This window comes from Pteropus medius, unplaced genomic scaffold (genome assembly GCF_902729225.1).
Source record: "Pteropus medius unplaced genomic scaffold, Ma_sr-lr_union100, whole genome shotgun sequence".
NCBI classification, from domain to species: domain Eukaryota; kingdom Metazoa; phylum Chordata; class Mammalia; order Chiroptera; family Pteropodidae; genus Pteropus; species Pteropus medius.
Genome location: NW_024350319.1, coordinates 26,721,082 through 26,748,475, shown reverse-complemented (window position 1 = coordinate 26,748,475; position 27,394 = coordinate 26,721,082). Strand labels below are relative to the sequence as shown.

Below are 27,394 nucleotides of genomic sequence, written 5' to 3'. Positions count from 1 at the left end.
GGCAATAATTGTAAACAAGTCTCAGTCATTAAGCAGAGCAAGAGCACCTCCTCAGATAAACACTCTACTCTTGGGTTTCTTATTGGAATGCACGAAACCCCTGGAATTTCTAGAAGCAATAGAAAATCAGGGATTTTATTAGGATGGGTAAGGGCAGGGCTAAGGGGAAAAAAAGAAAGAGAAACTAAAAGTAAACAATGCCTTAGGAGAATGAATAGTAAATAGCGTTTAAGTGGGGAGTAGTTAGTTCTTTTTAGGAGCACTGATATAAATTAGCATAATCAGTCACAGAGACCAAAAAGAAAACACTCACACTGTCTGTCTCCCTGTCTCCCTGTCTTCCTGTCTGTCTGTCTCTGTCTCTGTCTCTGTCTCTCTCTCTCTCACACACACACACACTCACATGGATATGATGATAAAATTCTTATACCTTCTCACTTCATTTATTACATTATAAAAACATAAAATCTGTTTCTAAAAGCTGTTAGTTAAGGAGTGAACTAAGATCTTGTCTTCTCATAAATAACAGTGAAAATATTTTAGTAATAAGAAAAATAAACTTCCAAATTAATATAATAAAAACATCTAAGATCTGATTTCTAGTCTAATGTAACTCTTTTCCCTCACCTCCACTGTGAGTTCTGAAACACTGAAATATTTATTTTTAAAATAAACTTATTTGCTAAAAGAAACAATATGTTTTATATGAAATATTATGTGATAGATTATGTCATTACATTTTTACTTACATCTTTGGCCTGCCTTCCTTCTCCTTCCCTCCCTTAGTCTTTCAATCTCTCTTTAATTCCCTCCATTCCCTACTTTCTTCATTCCCTTCATTTTTTCCTTCTTTCTTCAAACATTCTTTGAGTATAGTCCTCAGCACTAGTACAGAGTCTGGTACTGTTAAATGACTGAATAGAATTATTTACTGTGTGCTAGGTATTTGTGTTCAAAGTTCTGGATTGCTCTCTGGAGAGGTGGAAGTGAGAAGGGACTACATTACCCTACTGCTGGCCTGATTTGTTCATATCTAGCCGATAAGATGGATGCTGCAGTACAGATATGTCCTAGATGCTCTGGGAATGTAGAAGAGAAAAAGAAACTAACTCAGCCTAGGAGGTGGTTAAGTCAGAAAAAGTAGAGTCAAATTCTTGAGTCAAAGCTCTGATGTTTGAAAGAACATGGTACTTTCTAGAATGGTGAGTAGAGTGGTTTTGTGTTCGCAAGGTGGGGTGGGGGTGGGTGGAAAGTAGCATACATGTGGCTTTATCTGTTTTATTTTTTTCTCTACTTACTCTTCCACCTTTTTCTTTTGTTGTTTCCATTACCCAACTGGTACTTCTCATCCCTAAATTATTTCAGAAAATCTAATGCCATTGAGTTTTGGAACCAATAGTAAGTAATGAGACAGAAATATGCTTACTTTCCATTTTCATCTTACTTTATCATTGTGTAATACTGTAAGGTGTTCTTTCTCTCTCTAGGTGTCTGTTATTTTCCTCTCCTTTCCTCCATGTTTATTCATGTATATTAAAGAATAGGCTGTTTTGATTTATATGGGAATATGAGAACAGACTGTACAGACTGCAATGTCTTTAAAGGGCCAGGATGCTGTAGCAGACATCAGGAAATAAAAACTATGTATATATTCTTTATAGTATTCTGGGGCACAGAAGTTTGGTTTCAAAGCATTATTATGCTTCTGCTTTAAGCAACTACTGCATATGTAAACATATCCCTCAAATTGTTTAAGGGCATCAATAGTCGAGTTATCCAGCCTTCTGTCCTCATAAAATACAAATGTAAACTGGTGATAGAAATGAAGCCATTATTACAAATGATGCTAATTTAACAAAGGCCACATTTCGGCACAAGGAAATCCATAATCAATTTCTAGATCTAGAGCCTCAAGGTGGTCTCACAAAGAATAAGATAGATGCAAAGTATAGATACCAGTTTTGTGAGGTTAAATGAAGTACTTTGAGTGAAATCACTATGCAAACTGTAACGTGCTCTGCAAATCCAACCAATGTTACTATCATTTTAGATGACTAAAAGTCAAGCATGATTAGACAGTAGTTTTTATTATTTCAGGCAAGGGACTTAACTTCTCAAAGTCTTAGTTTCCTCATCTGTAAAATGGGGTAATGATATCTACCTTGCAGTGCTGTCAAAATTATAGATAATGTGCAAATTGCAAATGGTAGGCATTCAATAAATGATAGTTATTTTTTAATTATAATAGACATTTCTAATCATCCGCAATTTTATAAAAGTCAAGCAAGATTTTTTAAAAATTGTAGTAAAGAAAAAATAAGTACTTGCAATTCAAGCTAGCTTGGATTTTGGATGTTAAAAAAATAAGAAAACACCTATGACTTTATATTTTAAGTTTTAGTCGGTATGGGGGATTTCAAAGAATAAAGTTTAAACCTTTAAAATATAAGGGTTGTTTTGGAATGTGTGGAAGAATAAAACAAGGAGAAGAAAAAAGTAACAGAAAACACAACTCTTTTATGGCAACAGCTCAGGACAAGTGGGTGATTTTCAGAATGATAATAAGCACTCACTACCCCATAGCTCAGGGCTGCTCTGACTTCGCACGCAGTGGGGAACCTTCTGTGTCCTTCAATATCAAATTGTACATGCAAGTTATTTGTAACAGAACATTGAAAAGTCAATGGAGGCAAACCTGGTAGGCAGCTACTGTCAGAAAACATCTGAATCAATAGGACGCTATTAGAATTGTCTTTCCCAAGCAGAACACATAGCTATATTAACCAAAAGCATAACAGCACTGTGAAATTCCCTCACTGCAGCAACTTAAAGTAACATAGACCTTGAGAAGCAGGCTTTAGTGTCTTGCTCAAAGGGTAAGACAATAACAACAAATATTATTAAGAATCACACGAATGAGGATCACCTGAGTAGAAGTGATAGATCTGAACAAGAGGCAAGGTCATACATATTTACACTTAAATCTTTACTCATTTCTGTAATGCAAACAACAGATTAATACATTGCTAACAAAAGGATTTTCTTAAACTTATTTTTTAAATTGCCTCTATTCTCTTACTAAGGCTTACACAGAAAGAGATTAAGCAGAAAAAATAACAAGAAAAACATTAAAACAAGGGTTATCTATTGGCTAGAGAAGAACTTCAAATATTTTAACTTGACCTTCATAATCTCAACCTAACCAAACGTGCCATATGCTTAAGTAAATTCATTAGCAACCAAAGTAGAAAAGCAGCATGAAAGTAAGTCATGGAAGATCAAGATGGACGTCTTTTCCTTTGTATGGTTTTTCAGGCAATATTAAATCATATCCACCTGCTAGCTTTCTAGTACTTCTTATTTTCATACTATTATATTTTAATTCATTTTAGGATATCCATCCATTCTACTAAAATGTGAATTACTCCAAGGTAGAGATGGTGTCTTGTCCTGCATATACCACCATGTGTGATATGTAGAGGGCAGTGTGAGATGGCAGAGAGCAACAGCCCTACTACACCTGGAAGTTCTGATCTCAAATTTCAACTCAGCCACTTATTAACAGTGAAAATCACTTAACCTTTCGAATCCTCAGCTTCCTCATCTGTAAAATAGTAATGGAGCTTCTCTATTAGAAGACAGGTAGACATGTGTATATATCTTGCATTTAATAAATTCTAGCTACAAAATTATTAGTGAGCACATAAGTATTATCTGTTGAAAATATGGGAATGAATAAATAATTTCCTTGTTTAAGAGTCTTTTGGTAATTCTTAAACCATAATAATTTATAATACATAGATTAGAAAATAAATGGTAGCATTAGAAAAGCTGAAGGTTATAAATTTGCATTCCTGTTTTGAATAAACAATACATTCCCTATTATCCTATTTATTTTTAGAAAAAACAACCATAACTTTGCAATTCTTCTAAAAAAAGTAGTCAATGTATAAAAATATAAGAAAATTAAGTGAAGATTTGCTAATTAGAGTCTGAGCAACTAAGAGACATATTTATGACTCAGAAACCCTAAATTATATTAAACTCATTTATTTTTTCTGCTGCTTGCCTATACAGAGGCATGGGCTGGTTGAGGCTGCCTGACAAAATGAGGTGCAATAGCCTCGCCTGGCCTGGCTTGGCCTTGCTGTGCTATTTCCATAATAGTTGATGCCAGCACAAAAAGAGCATAGCATTTGTGTGATAATTACTAGTGGGGTTATTATTGAAAAGATATTGATTATATTTACATCCAGAATTATGATAAACACCGAAATTTAAAATTTGAAGATATTTCCTTGATCTGAGGTGTCAGATAGAATGGTGGTATAAATGGTTGCAATGGACTGAATATTTGTGTCCCCCACCCTCACCAATTAACATGTTGAAATCCTTTTGGGAGAGGCCTTTGGGAGGTGATTAGGCCACGAGGATGGGATTAGTGCCCTTTTAAAAGGGACCTAGACAGCTCTCTTGCACTCTTCTGCCATGGGAGGATAGAATGAGGAAAAGTCTGTAACCTGGAAGAAGGCTCTCACCAGAACACAGCCATGCTGGCACTCTGATCTTAGGCTTCTAGTCTCCAGAACTGTGAGAAGTAAATTTCTGTTGTTTATAAGCCTCCAGACTATGATAGTTTATTATAACAACCTAAGGCAATGGTACAAATAAAATAATTTCCTTTAGATAGAGGGGACACTTAAATATTTACTTCATGAATTGATGCTTTTATATTAAGGGTATTTAAAAGAAATAAAAAAAGTAGGTAAATAATATTATTTAATCATGTACTCTATATAAGTTACATTACAGGAGAAAAATAAGATAATTTCTAGCCTACTACACCTCACTGACCCAGCTTCTATCACAAGCCTCACAAAGAACTACTGGGAAAACTTGTAGGTATTAAAGAAATTCTGAGATTCTAAGCAGATGATTGGAAGGAAATAACACCTCAAAAGCAGTGCAGGGATGCTGCATTAGGGCCTGTGTTTCCTGTCTCCACCCATAGGACCTAAGTTCTTCACTTCAGGACCTCACACTGACAAAAATCCCTTATGTCATTTGTTTATTTCAGTTAACAATTGTGTTAACCGAATGCAGCAGCAGAGTGAATACAGGAATGGTGTAAGTACTGTGATCCAGTTTCTTTTTTCTTAGATATTTTCTCATACCAGCTGCATTGAGACATTTCGATCAAGAGAAAAGTGGGGTTAGGGAATTTGAAGCCAAAATCACTTTAAAGGAAAGGCAACTCAAGAATATCAAATGGGAAGCAGAACTACCTGAGGAAAAAAGCAAAAGATAGAAAGAGATGAGGCAGTGTGGAAAGCAGCTTTACTTATTTTTTCAAATTTTGGGTTGATTTTCAGGAAAAATGGAAAAACATTTTGCTCCTGTTTCCCTCTTACTTATCCAGTCCCCATTCCCGGTGCCATAAATATTGTGGTTCAGTGCAGACTGTGGGTTTTCACAGGTTTATTTGTGCAACTTCCCTTAGTAATTATCCATCTTATAAAATGAAAGAAAATATCTTAAACAAATTTTGTTACATAACTCTTTCCTAGATTGGGAACTGCTTGTATTTTCTCCATTATTTCAGCTATCTTGTTTAATGAAAGATTTGGCTTTGCTTTTTGTGAAACATTGATCATTTTTTAAATCTTATAATTGAAAACAATGGTTATATTAATAATTAACCAATTATGCAAACCCATTTGTTCTAGAATTATGTTTATAGGCATAATTCAGATGTATAAAAAAATCTTGTTTTCTAAAATACAATAGTGTTTGTAATGCTCTAAGACATAATTTGGGAGCATTAAGAAAATCACTAAAATTAGAAAAAAATATTTTAAAGTCCAAAAGGAAAGGAAAATCCAAAGCTAAATTCTTCATAATTCAAATATTACACAACTAATAAAAAATAACTTTCCAGGAGATGTTATAGCAAATTGTGTTGATACTAAATGCAAACATAAAATGGATAAGAAAATACCCTGAGCAACTCACAAAACCACTGCTAACAATTATTTCTTACAAAACATTTCGGACTATTGAAAATTTATATATCACTTTGGGGGTCACTGAGTTAGCAAACCAATGCAGTTTGAGCATTTGTTTGGAGACATTATTCCTCACTCTGAATTCATAAACACAGGCTTTGCCAGAACTCTTAAAAGTAGAAAATAAAAACACTAGCAGGGTTAAGCAATTCATGTTAACCATGAGAACAAGGAACACAAATTGCTAAAATGTACAATGGAACATAGGCTGAACCACATTTTTCATATTTTAGAATAGGAAAGAAAATTGTAGTTTATGTAAGAATTAAATTTTAAGAAGAGAAAAATTGTATTTACCATGAATTATATTTTGCTGATATATGAACAATTACTACTAAAATGAGGATATATTTATTTTTACAGACAGAACACGATTTGACATTAAAAAGGGGAGTAGTGTTAGTAGTGATATTCCACATCAGTATTATATAGGTATTTTTATGGCATTAGCAAAAGAACAACTCAAACGATAAAGCCAAATGAAAATGATGGATATGAAATTTACTAACCAAATAATCAAGGTACTAAAATGAAGAGAAAACTGAAAATATTACTTATCATGGTTGGAAAATAAGAGTAAAATAACCAATTTTTGTTGTTTGAGATTTCCTTCATGAAAAAATTATTTTGTCATTTTAATTTCAGATATCACATACGAAATTTTATGAGTTTTTTTAAGGAGAGCGTATTTTGCCATGTACTGGTATAAAACTGTCCTTTAAAATGGTGCATAAAATGACATGTGTTGAATGTAATTTATTCCTGGAAACTTGCTCAGTTTGTAATTTGATTAAGTTTACTATCTCTGGAGAAAATAACCCCATTTTTGACTCCAACGAAGTAATCTCATGGTAGGGTAGAAGGCCTTATAAATACCCTTCGCATCACAATGCATACTGATTCAGCTTACTTATGGGGACTGAAGACTGTCAAAATGTCTCAAGTTTTACTTTTGACATCTCTGAAAGGGAGTCATGCTATTGACTTTGTCTTATTTCAGTATTTGCTTTAAGGAGGAAGAGGCCTTCCAGGAGAGAGCTCATGGTACACTCCTTCCAGAGCATGCCTACACCCTATTGTAGCAAAACCAAGTTTCATCTTGCATTCAGGATTTCTAACCATCCTCCACTTTCCTTTTTCCTCACACTTTCTTTCTTCTTTGTTCCTCACAGACTTGTATATGTTTTATAATTTTAAAATAATGCCCTTTAATATTGCATAGGAGTTATCTTTAATGGCAAATATAACAACAAAATTACTATTTGCAGACACCATTTATTAACTTCTGTAATAAATACTTAATAAACATGTTCAGTTGACCCTTGAACAATGCTGGGGTTAGGGGCACTAACCCTCCACAGCGGAAAATTCACATATAAATTTTGACTCCCCTAAAACTTAACTATAGTTGTCCCTTAGTATCCACAGGGGACTAGTTCTAGGACCATCCACAGATAGCAAAATCTACAGATGCTCCAGTCTCTTATATAAAATGGCATAGAACAATGCATACAGTTAGCCCTCCATATCCATGGTTTCCCAACTGCATATTAAAAATACTGCGTTTTACTTGCAGTTGGTTTAATTCCTGGATATGAAACCTGGGAATATGAAGGGCTGACTGTATGTATATGTATTAAAAAGAGCCATGTATAAGTGGATTCATGCAGTTCAAACCTATGTTGTTCAAGGGTCAACTGTATTGGAATTCTCATATTAAACCTTTATGTAGGATTTACTATCTTCATTTTATAGATGAGGATAACTTGAGGCAAAGAGGTTAAATTGTCTTCCTGAGGTCATACAGCCAGTAAGTGGCAGAAATAGGACTTGAACACAGCTCCTGCATACCCTGCCAACAATCTTAATTATAAAAACGAATAATGCAATTCAAAATAATGCTCTGGTGGAGACAAATGCGTAAATAAATTGAATGTTAGAGCAGATGAAAAAGTATTAATTATTCAGAGAGCTGAACCATTTGTTTTAAAATCTTATTAATTTTAGACTTTACATGATATCTTTAAAACAATTTTCCTGATTTTTAAGGCATTTCCACTTCATCTCTTCTGTAATTATACGAGTTATAGTTCAGAATAATGAAAGCTAATAAAATTTTCAAAATGAAATAAAAACTAATATTAACGAGAGCATCCAAATCAAAGATTGTTTCTAGAAGTAACGGACTGAATTTTATCAAATAATTAAAATAACTAACTTTAATATAGTACCTACTATGAACAAGATACTGTTATATAAACAGAATCACTATTTTAAATTCATTTGATTATTACAATCACTCAACGAAGAAATTAAAACATACAGAATTCTACTAAATTGCCCTACATCCTGTGGCTCTAATAAAGTAGTGGAGCTGGGATTTGAACACACAGAGCGTGTTTCCAAAGCCAGAACTACGCTATGATAAAATACAGAAGGCTCCTTTTTAGTGTTCTAGAAAATACCTAAGTCATGAAATATGAGTTAGCTTTAGCGCTATTATAAATGCTAATGATTGTGGGAAACCCATCTACCCAATGTCCTACAGAAAGTGACAAAACTCTCAGTCATTTGGTGAATAACAACACAAAGTGATTCTGACCATGATGAATCAGATGGATATCTTAAAAAGACAGTCTATTACTGTAAGTCAAAGTAATACTATTCTCTTTATAAAGCAAATATTCCAACATTTGTAATTACTCTAAATATAAACTACTTGATGAAGAGGCTGTACTTGGTTCACTCCTATATCTCCAACACCTGGGGCAATGTAAACAGTAGGTACTCAGTAGAAACTGTTGAATAAAGAATGAAGAATATTACATAAATTTCCAAAGTTGTACCAAATATAAGTCCAGTTAATGCAGTAAGCATAGAAATCTAAGAAGCACGTACTGTGAACATCCATTTTACTGTCATTTACAAACAAAATATAGTTCTTTCCCTTTAGGTGACCTTTTATACTTATGGCAATCATCCATTTCAAATTTGGTTCTACTTTTTCTCTCTGAAGATAGCTGTCTTTAATAAATAAATTCTCCTACCATGGTTTAATTTTAGCATATGAACAACAAATACACATGATACAGTCTAATGTTTATTGATAGAGGTAAAGAAAAGAAATATCATATGTACATCACATGTATTTTACATAGAAAAATGACATTTTAAAAAGTTATATATTCAGTGTTTCCACCTCCTCTCACCATCATTCATATAGGGAAATAAAGTATGTCTTGCCTTTACCGGTTGTGATATGTTTAGGTAAGAATGTTAACTTTGAAAGGGGTAATCAGACAGACCTGAATGCAAATGATGGATCTGCTGCTTACTAATTAGGCTAACTTTATAAAACTTTTAGTTCTCATTTTCATCATTTATAAAACTGTAATAACATAAGAAGAGTTCTTTTGATAAATAAAATTTAATCCTATGATCAGTAGAGAATCTGACAGAGCTAAGGGCCCAGTAAATTTTCCCCTTTCCTTTTTCTAACTTCCTTTTATATAAGAACTCTCTTAGGCCTATGTGTGAGAAAGCTGATCAGGATTGAGGGTGAATTATAAATTCAAGGAAAAGGGAATATTTTTCTGAATGACTATTATTGTCTAAAACAGAAACCAATCAACCACTTTGGTTTCATCAGCAACACACTGTTGCAAATGATATATTAAATTTCCAAAACAGTAAAAGCAAATTTTCTCACAAAAAGTTTTTTTTATCATAATATAATGTAAGGTTTAATATAATAATTCAATAGACAAAATTTATAATTAAACATCACTGCAGTGATCCCTGTATAGCCAATTTGATCTCAGAGAGTCTTGGGAAATAGACTGGGGAGATTTTTTTTATTATTATTATTCAGATTAAAAAAACAGAATCGAAGAGGCACTTGCTTAACTGTTCCCATTGGCAGATTGTATGTATGTATTATGTATTATTATTATCCAGTAGTTTTATAGCTGTGTAACCTTGGATGTCATGACCTTCTCCTATGCTCTGGAGTGCTACACTATGAGAGGGAGAGCTGGATGAAGCCGAGACACAGATTCCCTTTCCTCTATATGTTCATAATTCTTTCCACTATAAACATCATTCTAATGAGCTATATCAAAATAAAGTTTTGGGCAGGTAGAGACTAGGCAGAATTATTTATATAAAATTTCATTAGCCTTTTGGTTGAAAGAAGTTTAAATTTTGAGAGGAGGCTTTTTTTATTTAAGCATTTTTTATGTAAGCACTTTCAGTTAATATGGCAGATAGAAAAAATATTGAGTGGTTAATTATTAAGCCAGAATTTTTCTTGATTCTGCCACTAGGTATTCAGAGCTTGGATAAATGACTTATCTGGCCCTCTATAAATAAAGACAGTAGAGGAGGGAATGTCTATAAAATGAGAATATATTAGACTAGACAAATTTTTTCCTAGCTCTATGCCACTATTATACACATGACTATACTTTTTGATTACGAGGACTTATTACTTTAAATAGAGAATGGCTTGACTAAATTAAACTTCTGAGGGGCATTTGCAAATAACATTTATTCTCTAATGAATCACAAAATGCTTTTCTAGTTAAAATCTGCTTTCTATTAGGATCTTTCTTACTGAATACTTCTTGTTCTATTTGGTGTGCCAGGAAAGCAAGATTGTTAATAATAGTCGTGCTTTGAGTGAGAACATCAACTCCCCATAGTATTTAAAGAGATTTAGCAAATCTAGGATAATATGAATAGTTTAAAGGAAGTATGCCTGAGCTTATGAATGTATTTTTTTAATGCATTCTCTTTGTTATTATTATTATCTAGTGTATTCAGAATTTATAGAGAGGTGACCCATGGAGTTCTTGAAAGTACCACCGAGTGTTCAGCAACTGAGAAAAAATATTTTAAAATATAATTTCCAATGTTTCTTTTTCTTATTTTCTTACTTTCTTTATTTTCTTTAATTTTTCTAAGCACAAAAACTTTGTGTGAAATACAAGTTTTTCAATGTGCTCTAAAGATCTCAGTAATATTTTAATCAATTCATCATTCTTAAACTATGGGCTTTGAGAAAAAAATTATAGGAGGTTTGTATGGTTTTCCTATGCTAAAAATCTTTCATTTATAGGATTTGATTCAAGTACAAATTGTCAAAACTCATTTATTATTCATAGGCTTACAACATAGGCACATACTCTATAGATAATAAAGACAAGACAAATAATCACTGTATTATTTAATGTCTTCAGTTTATATCATACTTTATTCCATGTACTGACACCTCTAACTCATAAACTCTTTGGAGGTTAAGACATATATTAAAACACTTATGTTTTGACAATATAATTTTAATTGAGTATTTCTCTTCATAAACATTTTATAAAATTTTTAAGGAATAAATCACACTTTTTTATTATTATTGAATCAAATCATTTTTTCTTTACAGTTATTTGTGAGTGATTTAGCATGCTGTTTTAAAATAAAAGTTAGAGCTTGAAAGGAAAAACTGCCCCAAATCACAAATGTACTAAGAAAAGGCATGATTTCTTTCTTAAAAATATGTATACTATTTTCTCTAGATTTATTCCAAATGAACAGAACTCATTACTTGAGTCAGTTCCCTCCAAAGTATGCCATAATAATTCCTTTTTCAATACAATTATGAAAATTACAGTTCAAATTAAACAACTTATATGTCACACCTCAATAGTAGACCAAATAATTATAGATAAATCAGATCAGAAAAACAGCCACAGATGGCTTTTCACAGTGAAATTATAATATGACTAAGATATTGTGAGAAGGTAGAGTAGATATCATCTGGCTCTTAATTTACAAAGAGCTTAAAACAAATATGTATGGTTCTATCTTTAAAATCGTCAACCTTTATACAATGGGTAATGTACAGAATTATGTTTAAAAATTGAATTATATACATGAAAACAAAACTTTAAGAGAGCCTAGTCTTCTTATAAGACAATTGCTAGGTGTTGAAAAATGTTTATGTCTTGGCTGAACGACTTAACTCTCTCTGGTCAGTAAGATGTTGAAAACAAATGTCAAAAATTGCTTATTTATTTCATATCTTGCAATTTATTCAAATTGGCAGGTTTTTTTACATGTTAAATTCTGATTCTTTAATCTTTCTTATACCCAGAACTATGTAAATCTATTCATAACATGCTTTGTCACCTCAAAATAGTATTTTATATATTTGCAGTTTATTTTTTTAATGAAGGGACTATTCTTGAAAATTTTGGATTTTATAAATCTCTGATTTAAAAAAATTTAAAGTGTATAGCTATCTGTAACTACAGCAAAGTGAGGTAAAGTGCTTTGTGTAAAGTGAAGCTGCACTTGAATAATATTCAGACAAGTAAAAGAAACATCATTCTCTTCCTGCTCCTCCCATGCTTCAAAAATAAAATAGATTTCAGATAAGTTACATTTATATAATCATAACCTAGATTAATTATATTTAATCATTTAAATTAAGATTTCATTTATGCATTAAAGTTCTTTGAAATCTAGAAAATTTATTAGGTAAGTAATTTGTATATATTTTAGAAAAATTATGAATTTTTTTATCACACATTCTTTCAATTAATTCTATGTCTATCATTCTATCAATTCACTACATTTTACCTTAATGTTTTTGTTTTAAATTTTAGAGAAGTGTATTTGAAAATTCATTTCAAAACAACCATGGCAATAGAAGTGTTATAACATAGGCCATCAATGTGGACTTGACTTTTCTACCTTTCCTTTTTTGATATTCACATATTCAAAATTTACAACGTTTACATCTAGGAAATCATTGTAATGTTACTAATTCTACTATAAAAATGGTATCAAGAATGCATTTAATTTTATTTAATAAAAACATATTTGGAAAAAAGTTATTACTATCAAATAATAGTTATATAAGGAAAGACATTTCATACTTCAGTTGTGAGAAGATTGAAATGTACTATGTGATGAAGCTATAGATTTTATGCCTGCAGAGTATTGCCTTTTTTTTATAATTCTAATTTAATGCTTATGAACATACCAAGCATATTTATTCTGTTTAAAAATTTGTTCAAAATGAATAAATTTTGTATCACATATAGAAAATATGAGGCACTCTGATTAAATTTTAGTTATTTTTTATCTTCTTAAGAATTTAAAATGTTATGATGCTAAACAAAAGATATGATGAAATCAACATAAACATTTTCTGCTACATAGATGTATCACAAGGATTACCCTGGCCTCTTAACTAAGAGGATTATAGGATAAATGATTTTCCGTTTACTCCCATAAATTGAAATTGAGTTGTAGAAGGCTCTACTTGCTTACTATGTTAATTTCTTATTTCTGAATATAGAAATATCTATAATCTGTAAAAGAAATCAAGCTCCTCTAATTGTATAGAAGCTATAGTATAATATCGTGTTATTAAAGTACTTACTGTTCTGTTAGAAATTCTGGGGTATTTTGGTCTCTGATTTCTTTCTTTTAGATTCTTTATTTTTCTAAAACAAAAACAACATGCATAGTGGTTAGGTGACTATACGTAGTTCAGAATCATTTCAGATGGTCATAAATACAACTCATTATTTCTATTTAACATTTCTACTTAAAAATCTTGCAATGCATACATCCACATACAATTTAATACCATATATCTAATATAATATTAGATAGGGATTTTAAAGTTGGTTTGAAGAGCTAGAGATCAAGATGCTATGAATAGTTTATATACTTATTTTCTAAAAAGTTAATTATGCTTTTTACATCACAGTCTTTCAGTTTGAAAATTGAAATGATACAAATCTAGGGAGACATTGTTAGAGAATATTACATTATTATATTAAAGGAGAATCTAATATAATTATTAGTCAGTTAAATGCCTAGTGCTATATTGAGTATCAATATAATTATTATAAATCAACCCTATACATATCATGTTACTTCTGGATTTTATATTTTCACTAAAGTTAGGAGTACTTCAATATATTACACATATTTGCCTATTTTCAGAGCCAAATCAATGTCCAGATGTAACTTAATACTATTTAGCATATATAAATAGATCTAGATCTAGATATTGATAGGTAGTAGCCCATTAGGGGTAAGGAGAAAAATAATCTTACATCATTGCAGAAGAAAGTATAACTTTTAGTTTAGAGAGTAAGAAAATTAAGTCCTTCCCAAGAATCAATATCAAATTCCTGTAATATGATAAAGCTGTTAAGAATTTCTGATTTGGTTTGACAAGTTAACATTTCAGAAATGAAAAATTTCGTAGTGCTAGAGACAAGTACCTTTCTATATATGTTCTTGTCATTTTTACTCTTCAAGATATTTAGGTAGAATAAAAACCAAGAAACAATGGAACATTGAAAAATAATTTCCTAATAGGCATGCAAACCTGTTTTAAGAGTTCTAACAATGTCTACCTTCAACAGAACTATAAATATACCATAATGCCAGCAGCTCTGGAGACTGGCTCACATATGTACTCAGCAGAAAAGATCTGAAGTGACAGCTATAGTTCCAAAACTGCATTTACTGCATCTGTTCAATGGTTAAGCCTCCAAGGTCTGCTTTCATTTTAATTCCTGCTTGGATCTCAACTGTTTTCTAGTAAAACCTATTAGAAAGAACAATGTAAAAATGCACTCAGATTTGCCTGGCTGCCTTTTAAAATACAACTTTGAGCCACAATCAATTTTAGATAAGACTTCTATACATAGTTTCCATGTACTGACACTTTTCTTATTAAAGCAAAAACTACAGGAAAATTCTACGGAAGTATGTTAAAGTAACAGAGTAATACAGAGCTCTTTACCAGAAATGTGAAAAAAAAAAAAAAAAACACTAGGGAAAATGAAAGCTTTCTACTAAAAAACTGAAAGAACACTTGACATACTATATATTGTACATTATTACTTACCAAGGGGCAGGCTTCCCTAAGGGATGCAGTGAAAGGATTAAACAGTTTTTGTGACTTATGAGCCATCTGCAGGGATTTGATTTCATTTTGGTTTTGCATGCATATTTATCACAAGGATGAATGGGCTAGCCTGTTCTACTGTAGGGGACAAACAATTATATATTTCATCTATGTGCTGAATATGGATGTAGATAGTATTTTTCTGGTAGCTAATTTCTGGCTCTTGCACATATAAACATCTCTATTTTAGAGGAAAAAGTGAAAATAGCACAGGATGATTTGGCATCTTCCGTCATCTGTCTGACTTTTCAGTAATGTCATGGGTATCAGTAGGTCTGACTCGCTCGGTATCCTGGTGTTGAGACTTGGCACTTTTATGTGTTTATACAATTCTTAGAAAAAATAACATGAAGTAGGTTATTTTATATATATATATATATGTATGTATGTATGTATATATATAGGTAGGTTTATATATTTTTCACAAAATATTTTATTCATTTATAGAATAAAGCTGATGACTCTTTTATGTTCTTTTTATCCAGTTTTAGAAGCAGGCCTAAAATGAAAAAAAAATTATCTGAGATTTAGGGATTACTACTGCTCAACAGGGGCTAGAAATCAAACTAAAAACTTGTAGCCCTAATCATAAGTCTATTTAGTCAATTAAGCAAAACACTACATGCTTCAGACATTATAAATACTATAAATCCTTGACTTTTCTTATCACTTTTTTGGGTGGTGGGAGTGGCAGAGAAAGTATTTGTATTCATTTTAATGTTGGACATTTAAAAATGTACAGCTGTGTATTTTTAAAGGGGATTCACTTTTAAGAATGACAAGTAATTAATATTTAAATCCAAACTTTGTTTTAAATATTTCAAGTATTTCATTTTGATGGAAATCTATTGATTTTAATTGAGTTCCCTTAATACCACACTGAGATAAATACATATTTAGGGTTGGATTTAAAGCGTGCACTGTGACTCCTTCCAACATGGCCCCTCGTAAACACTATTTCTTCAGGTAGACTGAAATGGCAAAAGAATCCCCATCTCAAATTTGAAATTTCAGAATTGCAAAATGTCGATAAACTCCGATTTTCTCTTTCTTGGATTCCCTCTTATTGAAATTCTAAAACTTGTAGCCAGAGCATCAAAACTTGATGTGCCATTTTCTCACCACAGACACCACTAATCCTAAGGGATTTTGTTAGACATCTTTTGGCTTAAATTCTTTTTCTTGAAATAGCGCTCAGCAGAGATTACTTTAAAAAGAGATACTATCCAGGTCATTGATGACTGAATGTAAACTTTTGAACAAAAAAATAAAGCATTGTATAATGACTAAATGCATCATATCATTCTAGATTACATCCTGGACCAATGGGAAAAAAACCAGCTATTACGATCAGTACTGTAACAATACAGAAAATTTGAATATGGACTATGGATTAGATAATGGTATATCTATGGAGAATTGCCTGTTTGATAACTGTTCTGTGTGATATAAGAGAATATCCTGTTCTTAGGAAATACATTAAATATATGCTAAAAGTATTTAGGATAAGGCACACTATGTCTCCAACTTATTCTCAAATGGTTTAGAAAAATATATGAATTGTTTATATAAGTACATGCATAATATACATATTATATGTAACATATAATATAGACATATATTTTATGAAACAAAGTAAAAATGATATAGGATAAAATGTAAGTTGGTTCATCTAGGTAAATAAATGGCATATGAGAATTTATACTAATTTGTAACTTTTTATGAGAGTTTGGAATAATAGCAAAACAAACATTACTAAAAAAGAGACTATAAAGCTACATTTAAAGAAATTAATAGTGAAGAGCCATTTTTCAATATCTCTACGAAACACTGAACTGTGGATATTTTTATTTTGTTCATTAAGCACAGGATTGTTTCATTCTGCCTATAACTATAAAAGATAATGATGTTTATCTGAATGGCTATGGGAGAATATTAGGCAATAGAAGGAAAATAATTCATTTTGTAATAGAGTAAACAAACAGATTTTCCATAAATAAACAAATGTTTCATATATAAATGCAATCACTATAGGTACCTATGATGTTGCTGGTAGGAAGGCAATAATACAGAATATGGACTTTCCTCAATAGGTAAAAGGCCAAAAGGTTATGCCTCATAATTAAGGCAAAGAGATTTTCCTATTTTCTTTTTTGTGTATAACTGCTGACCACCATTTAGGAGGCTTAAGTCTACCAGCCTGTCCTCATTATGACAGAAGCAAATATTTACCAACCAAGATTGAAAAAAGGCAGGATGAAGGGTCTACTCATTTTTCTATTGTGACACTTTATTATCCAAATCAAAACACAGTAAAACATTTGTTGGCAGTCGGGGTTACAATAATCACATACTGGGTTCAACCATGTTTAACATTTTTATTATACTCAAAATAATTATTTTAGAATGGGGGGTGGATATTGAGACAGAACTGCACTAAGTCAAGACAGCCAGTTTGTACCTTGAAAAGGAGGATGGGAATTAATTAAATTAGAAGCTTGGGGAAGTTAATTGGGACTGAGTAAAGATAAGGACACTACCAAAGCATGAAGAAATAAAATTATTGAAATAAAAAGGTATAACAGAGTCATAGTGAGCATACCTAAGAGAGAAAAACCCTGAAGAATCATTTGTGACAGGAGCAGAATTATGCCTATAGGAGCCTCTACTAGTCTCTGGCCCCTAGAATAGTACTTTCTATATGAATAAATATTTGTTGAATGAATAATATTGTATATTGACAAAAGTAAAATTTAGTATCATATAATCCTAGTTGGCCTCTGCCTCTATCTACTGTGTGACTTTACGCAAATCATTTAATCTATTCTGACCTCAATTTTATCAGCTGTGAAATGAGAGAGTGAAAAAAGGTGATTCTCCAAGGTGCCTTCCAGCTCTTTTTCTGTAATGATCCTGTTTATTAAAATGGGCAACTGGGAACATTTTTATAGAGGAGAATAGCCTGATATGAGTTTTAAATGAAGAGAAATGGGGAAAAATAGAAAAGATAAATAAAAGAACAATGCATCTATTCAAGTAATGGAAAATAAATCCCATTTAAAGAGACTTTAATATAGAAGAGCGAATGCAAAAGGTTATTTATGGTTTTATTATGTATAAAGTGACATTTACATGTACTACTGATACAAGCATGTAGATATAGAAATCTTCATGTTCTTTTTATTTTTATCAGAGTGACTTTACACACTCCCTGCTTTCACAGCTAGGGTCCCCAAGTGATGAAGAGTGTTCAAAAGATGCTAGAAAATGGCAGGAGTTTATGTAGATATTCTTTTCATATAAGGTCATAGAATTGACACTGCCTATCTTAGAAAAGTAAAAGCTGAAGAAACTCTTAGGATATATATTTAATTTCATGAAGAGCTATTTAATTCAAGACCCACCAGACAAAATTGCTGACACCTCCATGAAGCCTATGATAATCAACACTGACTTCCTCATGTGTTTTCTTTCCTGCAGGCCTGTCGAGCAGTTAACATTCTAAGACACATAAGTCAGCCCTCACTTATACATGATCTCATTATTTTCCTCAGTTACATCTATGCTAACTTTGAATTGACAACTAGAAGAGGCCACGTTCTGCAATTTGTGGGACTTAAAATGCATAAAGGCTCAATAAACATGCATCTACTGATAGATGGGCAGGATATACCTTGAACTCAGAAAATGAACCGGAATACTGATTGGAAGCTACTCCTCCCCGCAAATGACTTCTTGGCCATCAAGTGTAGTTGGTGATCCTGGGACTCCTGTGAAGCCCTTCATTTGTTTTCTTCTCATTGTCCTATTTACCTAGGCACTTTTGAGAAGAGGGGCAAAGGACCAATCACATGGAGATAAAACGTAAACCTCTTTTTTATTTAAGTAGAACGTTCTAGTCAAATGTCCTTAAAGGCATCTGAAACTATGACTTGAACTAAGCTTTTCATTTCAGTCTGATTCACTGCAGAGGTGAGCAGAGATCACTTTTTCCAGCTTTGTCAGAACAGACCACAATGTTTCTTATAATTCTGTGTTCAAATCAAGACTCTTGGTAGCAATATCCCTATAAGAAAGCTGGAGGGTCAGTGATGGCTGAATTTGTGTCTCTGTGAGCAGCTAGAAGTACAAAGAAAAGAAAAAGGAAGGCACAAGGGAGAGAACACAAAAGAATTGGACTATTTTCAAAGGGTATTGATTTCAATACAGATTCTGGTACTCCAACAATTAGAGACTGTGGAGAATAGAATATTGAGATAAAATAGATACTTGCATAGTTTCTGCCTTTACAAAAAGAAGCCAACCAAATACCTTTACAAAGGGCCCTAAGGACATAGGGTGTTTACCCAGGACATAGGATGTTAGCGAAATGACAAGAAATGAACATAAGTTGACACAGCTTTCCAATTTTTTTAGGTCGGGTGGGGAGAGTGGAACAGCAATCCTATATGTAGATTTAGAGTTGAAGGAGAGAAAATGATTTATTTAAGCCTTGAGTTGCTACAAATTCAAGCCTAGCAAAGTGTCATTGAACAAATAAGTGGGATGTTAAGATATAGCATTAGATTATAGTTCTATGCTAATTGGCTCAACTTTAGTGCTTTGGTATATTTTGAGTTTAGTTTAGTACACTATAAGAAGGTATCAAGATGGAAGTTCAGGGCCAGCCATGACAAAGCCATAGCCCAGAAGAAATGATTTTCAGTCTCCTTTGTTTAACATTTACTTGGAGAACAATGTAGAGATAAAATAGAAAATAAGCAATTTCTCATGTTAACCTTATTCTCAAGACATCAATTTCATCTCTGCCTTCCTTACCTGTAAATAAAAAGAGTGTACAAATATAGACATCAGACTAGATTGGGGTAATACAATACTCACCCTAAGGGAATATACTGGGTTAACTGATTTATTGAAGTATCTTTGATTTCTAATATTAATTGAATGTATCCATTCTTAGAGGAAAAAAACCCTTAAAAATAGAAGCCCTTTCAAGGAATGTTCAACATGCAACTTTTTAAAAACTCATCAATTCTCTTGGAACTTTCACCTGAATATCATTATTCCTATATTAAACATATGAGGATTTAATATTGTGGGATTACTTTCAGTATATATTTATAAGAAGCATAAAACATTTGTTATACTATTTTTTAACTCCGAAGATCTACATAGTTCACATAGAATTATATCAGGCAAGAAATAAAACTGTATGGTCATGGAAGTCTAGAGATACATTTTCCCTTAGAGTCAACAAAATTTACATGATCTAAAATTTACAGTATCTAAATTAAGAGCTAAACACCAGGGGGATAGCTTAAGATGTTATGTGATGACTTGAAAACATAACTGTCCATGTTAACTCAAATAGCCACACTCTCAATTCTTTAAGTGCACAGAACCTTTTTAATTCTAAAAATCCTAGAAGCAAAAACAAAACAAAAACTTTATTTTGGAGAAAACATAGTTGTCAGTGAATGGCAACTGATTTTTACTGACAGAATATGGTCAAGATTTATTACTTAGGCATATTTCCTTGGAGGTAGGACTCTAGGCAGGTGTTATAAGAGCCTGAGTGTTGGGCCCACTGATGGAAAACTCAACTGAAGAGATCTTCAATTTGAAATTAAAATTATTTTGTAATTACATACTATAGCAAGTGAATTTTTTTTTCTCCTAGCACTGTAATTTCTTCTTTAGTTATAGTTTAAGGTATGCCATTTTTGAAAAGAAGCTGATTTTATTAAAATCACTTCCATGTTCTTGGTATAGGGAAGAATCAGAAAATAATCATATAATAATTCACTTTAACAGACTTTAATGGAGACTGTGTAATATCTACCACATGAACTTCTAATTTCACTAACAATCATAATGTGAACTAAAATGTCCACATAGTGATATCATTTAAATGCTAGAAATAGAAAACTTGGTTGGCAGAAGTTGATGGGAAGCACAGACCTTTTCCTGGTTGAATACAAATCACAGTACTGTTGTCAACACACTAGAGGTGGCCCCAAGTGGAGCTACAGTTTCATCTCTTAGGTACATCTCAACGAATGTTTTTGAGTTTCTATAGTATTATTCTAGGAGTTGTGTAGAACAAAAAGAAGTAGAAGAAAAGGTCCCTGTCCATAAAATGCCAATTCATGCCTCTATTACAACATTTAGTACATTATGTTAAAGTCCGTTTTTGTTGTTATTTAACCCCATGATAATGGAAGCTCTCCAAGAGATTTACAGTACCTAGTACCTTGCCTCGCATATATGAAGTTCTAAATAAATATTCGTTGAACTAAACTACTGAAGAACCCAGTCAGTCTTTCTCTACATAGCACCCTTTCACTAAAAATCTACTTTCCCAATTTGGTAATGCAGTTGAATCATGGAAATATTACTCAGACTTAACGCTAGCTATGCTCTTGGCTTTTATGTGCACGTACTGGATTTCTATAAGGTGTTTAGTTATTATATAGGGCATGGAAATCATATTCAATTATATCTCATCACATTTATTTAGATTTATAACCTATTTTCATAAAGCCTTATGTAAAGCTTATATAATTCAATAAAATTATGACTCTTGATAGAAAAGAAAGGGGTATAGGACACATTTTGCCATCTATAGGCAGAGACTGTAGACATTTCCCATGAGTAAGAATTCCAATAGCAGAATATTATTCTTATTCTATACTATCCTGCTTTTTCTCTTTCTCTTTTTCTCTTTTCCAGGTAGATAACTGCTACCCCTCATACCTTAGCCTCTTGCCCATTATGTACTCATTCACTTTCCTTTCATGTTCTTAGAGAAAGAGCCAGGATTAATTGTATGATGCGTTTAACATGAAAGTTACATGATAGGGAACTGACAAGGATTGTCACCTTAACATGGAGTAAGAGCCAACTGACTTGATGAATTAGGGACTTTCAAGCCCAAAAGAGAAAATTCTCCTGAATGTTCTGATATGCTGTAACAGATTACCCATGATCTTAAGAGGTTGTTTCCATGTCACATAGTCTTCATACTTCTTTATTGAAAAAGAAGCAAGTGCCAATAAAATAACATGGAAGACTCAATTAAAACATTGAGTATAATCTACTATGACTTTAAATTTTATATTATTTATAATTGATCAGAAGTATTTGCAGAATGTACATAATAAAATACATATGCTATTTAAACTAAGGAAAATGTTCCTGTCGACTTTTGAAAATAGACTTTTAACATGGGAGGCATAAAATAATTGTGGCATTAATAGTTAATTTTATTGCAAATAATACTATTTTGATGATTATTTCAATAAATCTCAGTTTTATTGAGGAAGCTGATTTTAACAAATGTTACTTAGGTAAATAAATCCTTAAATTTTAGATGTTTATTCTGTACTTAACTATGCATGCTTTATTCTTTCTGAAATAATACATGTATATATTAACTCATAAATATGTATATATAAAATTCTTGAAACATATACATATACACATGTATATCTAAATTTTTACCATCCAGACTTTTATTTATTCCATACTTAACTATGCATGCTTTATAATTTCTGGAATATATTTTTATATATTGAATCATGGTATATATGTGTTTGTGTGTGTCTATTTATCTATCCATCATCTATCTATATAAATACCATCTAGTAATAACAGTAATAGATTTTCTAAGACTTTTGGAGTAGGTACTTTCCAAGCCTTGTTCCACATAAGAAATGAGAAATCTCAAGGAATTTCTGCTCTCAAGAAATTTTAATACAGAAGACATAGTGGAGAAGGGAGAGTCGAACAGACTCATAACTCTTAAACAAGGCAGACTTTGATGAGTTCTCTATGCATGCAAATTAAAACTCAGAGTAGGGAGTAGCAAAAAGCCCTAATGGCATATGGTACTTGGATGATTATCATTCTTTGTATGAGTTTTGACAAGAAGAAAAGCACTGGGCATGTTTGATTTCTACATAGTAGGTTGGTATGGCAAAGAATAAAGTAAGTATTAAAGGGGAGAGAAACCAGGCAAGAAAAGTAAATTGGACCATATTGTAGACAACCTCAGAATGAGATTGCAGAATTCAACATAGAGCAAATGCAGCTGTTTCAAGAGATCAATTGTTCTTCTCAGAAGATCAATACAGCAAAGCAATTTGGTAGTATTCCTTTGATTAGGTAATGTTTTATTTAACTTTGTTCTACAAAAACATTTGAATAAAATATAACAAAATGTCGTAAGGTAAAAATTTAAAGTATATTATAAAGTGTATAACATTTTTGTTTCTTTCATGGAAGTGTTTAATCTTGACACATTGAAGAGGAAGACATTGCCTGATTTAAAATCACAAAATTTCCTATAGTTTCTTCTATATGACACTGACAACCTCTACCCAAGAAGGAAAAATAAAAGCATAAACAGTGAAGCAAGACTGACATAGAAACTAAACACGATGGCACTTAAATTATTAGAATTTATGCTATGCAGGTGGTTAGAAACAGTATAACATTAAATTAAGGTTACTGTTCTACACATGACTGAGTAAAGAAGAGCATTATCTTGATAACACAGTTGGCTATAAAATTATCTTTACTTGCAAAATGTTACCTTAGGACTTCTTAAAGAAACGTTTATTACAGCTATAATTAATTAACTTCTAATTACCATATAACCTCCTGTGTTTACACTTAGCACATCTATATAAATAAAACTTCCTTCAAGGTTCATTAGCTAGAGAATAGCATTACATGCATGAGAAATATTTTAATTTCACTAATTTTACGAGTGACGCTAAATTAATCACCAAGTCAGAAGTTGTAAATGTTTCTGAATCTGGATGGCAGGAAGAGGGCAGAGTATATGTTTGGTTCATTTTCTATTTTATTTACCCTTTCTCTTGCTGAGTTTTGAGAAGCATTGAAAAAATATATTTTCTCCAACACTACAACTTTCCAGAACGAACATTAGTCACTTAATTTTTTTTTTAATTTTTACTTTTACTGATTTGTACAATGTAGTACACTAGCGCAGTGTGTGGATTAAAAAAGAAAAAAAAAACTATTCACACTGTTGAGGCTGATGTGGAGTAATTTTGTCAGATTCTTTCAATGCAATCTGCAAATGCATTAACAAAGGCTATAAAACAAAACCAATCTGCACTACCTGTAGCACAAAAGGGCGAGATATTGAAAAGTTTGAAAGCATAATTGATATCTGCATTAGTAGAAATTACCTAGAAGTGAGAAAGTATTCTACTACCATGTAGGAGTTCAAAAGCCAAATATATCTTGTATAACTTCTCAAATAAGAGAGTAGTGTTCCAACCACTGAATAGAGAAAAAAGAAATATTTGTGTGACTGCTGTTAATATGAGTCCTTTGAAATAATGCTCTTAGAAAATCTATTACTGTTATTACTTACTGCAGAATGTCAGGAACCCCTACATACATTTTCTATTTCTTATTCTGATTTCAACTATACTACTGCTCTTGTGACAATTCCAGTAGTAAAATTTAGCTTTTACTTAAGAAAAAGCACAAAATCTTCACCCAACTACACAGTCATCATGGCGATATGTTTTATTGCTTCCCAATATTATATTCAGAAAAACAGGCACATTTTAGACCAAAAATAAGACTGTATTATTAACCACTTATCATTAATACCCAAATGTCTAATACTGCATTATAATTTTTTATTTTTATTTTTTTGGGGGGAGGTCATTGATATAACATCAATATTTTTAACTTAAAAAATGTATTGAGTGTCTATGTGCAGATATAGTCCTATGTGCTATGGCTATAAAGGCTCACTGTATACACATGGATTTCACTCTCATGGAGCTTAGAATTTCTGAAATAAATATGTATGTTCTAACTTTCTCTTTGGAAAGAAACTTTGAATAGCAATCACTTCTGTCCTCATTAGTTTAATTCTGTGTTTTTGAATTTTGAATCTCTAAAGCATTAGGCTGGCTAGGAGTACATATTATATTACAGCATTTACACTTAAAATTTCAGAAGAAAAACAATAATATTAGATGTAAAATAACATGTATTTTTCAATTGGAGTAAAGAAAAATCTGATAAAGTCTGACAAGGCTAGTAGAACACAAATAACTTTACAGAAAGGAAATTTAAAATGGCCGTCAACAAACTACATTAATTTTTTGAAGTGTTCTGACACATTTTTCATGGAGACATCTTTGAGATGATAAAAGTAACCATATATTTCTACAATATTACTTGAACAAGCAAGCAATAATCTCATTTTATGGATTTGGTGGTATTCAATATGCCTCTTTTGCTCTTTTATCCTGATGACATATGGAGATTTTTATCAATTCATACTATGCCTACACAAAGAGATAAGCAAGCTCAAATGTCGGGTAATGTATTAAGAGATATATCCATCCACAGATAGGCAACTGACTATTAAAATTTGCCCAATGCTTGATGTGAATTCCATGGCTAAGCTGGTTTATATTTATTTAAAGAAAACATAAAATAATTGTATGGCGCTATACCTTTAATTATTGCAAAGAGAATTTATCTTAATATAGCTTTAATTTATGCTTTTAAATAACTTATTTCTATTGTTTCAAGTTAAAATACCTATATAATGTTTTTTTAAATTAAATTTATTGGGGTGACATTGGTAGGTAAAGTTATATAGGTTTCAAGTGTTTAATTCTATAATACATCATCTGTATATTGCATTGTACGTTCACCACCCAAAGTCAAATCTCTTTCCATCATATTATGTTTTAGTCTGACTACTCATAAGAAAGAAGAAATTCTTTTGTTTAGACACTTTGGGTGTGATAATTGTTTAATAATAAATTGGCTTTAAGTGTGTGTGGTTGTCACAGGGCTAAATCTTTTGGTTTTCAACTTGCCTTCTGTATTCATTCAATAGAGGTTAGGTTATATCTCTATCTCTATATTTACCATCTATCTATATTTTTTATTTTACTTAAAAAAAATTTTTTGAGCACATTTAACATGATATGCACTGTTCATAGAGGCGAATATAGTAGACGAGGTCCTTACCTTCATGGAACTGATGAGAAAGTGGATCAATATAACTCCAGGTAGTAATAATAGCTATGAAGAAAATTATAGGCAGGAAAGACTTAAAAGAATTAAGCAGGAGGCAAGCAGGAGAGGCTATTTAAGGTAGGGTAGTCATAAAAGGCCACTCTGGAAAGAAATCTGAGTAGAGACCAGAGAAAACTGAGGAAGACAGCTGTGTGAGGATCCAGGTAAGAACTTTCCAGGTGGAGAGATTAGGAAGCACAACGGCCTGAGGCAGGGGAAAGTTGATTATGCTCAAAAAAATAGCAAAACAGCAAAAACTTAAATCGTTTTAATACCACAGAGTAAGAGTAAAGCCTTTTCTAAATATTAAAGTTAAATTATTTTGTGAATAATTTCAAAAGGTCTATAAAATGGCGTAAAAGGAACACGTTGATATTTAATGCTGTGTGGATTTTCAAACAGATTTAAATATCAGCTAAAAACAAACAGGCAAATAAACCAAGTGATTCAATAAAATAAAAGTACAGTGGTTTATTTAATATGCCTTTTTGTTTTCCTTACTGCAAAAATGGCATTTTATTTTTAGGAAAGAATATGTTAAATGGATGAGAATGGGCATTTTTTTAAGTGATCAATATACAAATATACTAAACACCTACAGAATATGACTACTTATTTGAGTCTACATTTCCTCATTTCTATAACCAGCCACTGAAGACTCCTTGATCAGGAAACAATAATAACTTTGTGTACCTGGAATATGTTTATGCAACAGATATAATTCTTAATGGGTTAATAACGTTTTCTTTCTTGAAAATATTCAAACAAGAATAAACTGCTATAGCCAATATGTTAACTTAGAATTAGAAAAGGAAGCAATCTAAAACACTTGAATAGTAATACTTCCTTATAAAATTAGGAGAAACTGCATGATGCATACAATTAACCAATCAAGCCTTTAAAACATAATTCTTCACTATTACATGCTAAAGACATTTCAAGGTTTTGTTTTTTGTTTTTTGTTTTTTTATTGATTTTCAGTTTCTTATATCTAGCACTGAGGGGAAGATTCATTTTGAAATAGTTGTATACTCATGTATAGACATAAACTAATTCTCAACAGTAAAATCAGAATAAACTTCCCCAGCAACGTTTATGTGCATCAATATTACCAACCTTCTCACAGGTCACTTATACAAATATAGTGTATAGCACTAAAAAAGAACAAAAGCTCTAGAATCAGGCAGTCTTTATCAATTTCTATCACTGAATAGCTATCACACACACATAAACATATATGTGTATGTAT

General features: G+C 31.7%; 1 protein-coding gene across 1 annotated transcript in view; it reads right to left on the bottom strand.

The window, feature by feature from the left end:
• The window catches only part of SYT1 (synaptotagmin 1), a 479,939-nt gene that overhangs the window by 303,518 nt on the left and 149,027 nt on the right, over positions 1–27,394 (bottom strand). Inside the window, exon 4 of the mRNA XM_039838907.1 lies at positions 13,510–13,573. The gene's annotated coding sequence lies outside the window, so the exon portion shown is untranslated. The remainder of the gene's footprint in view (positions 1–13,509; positions 13,574–27,394) is intronic.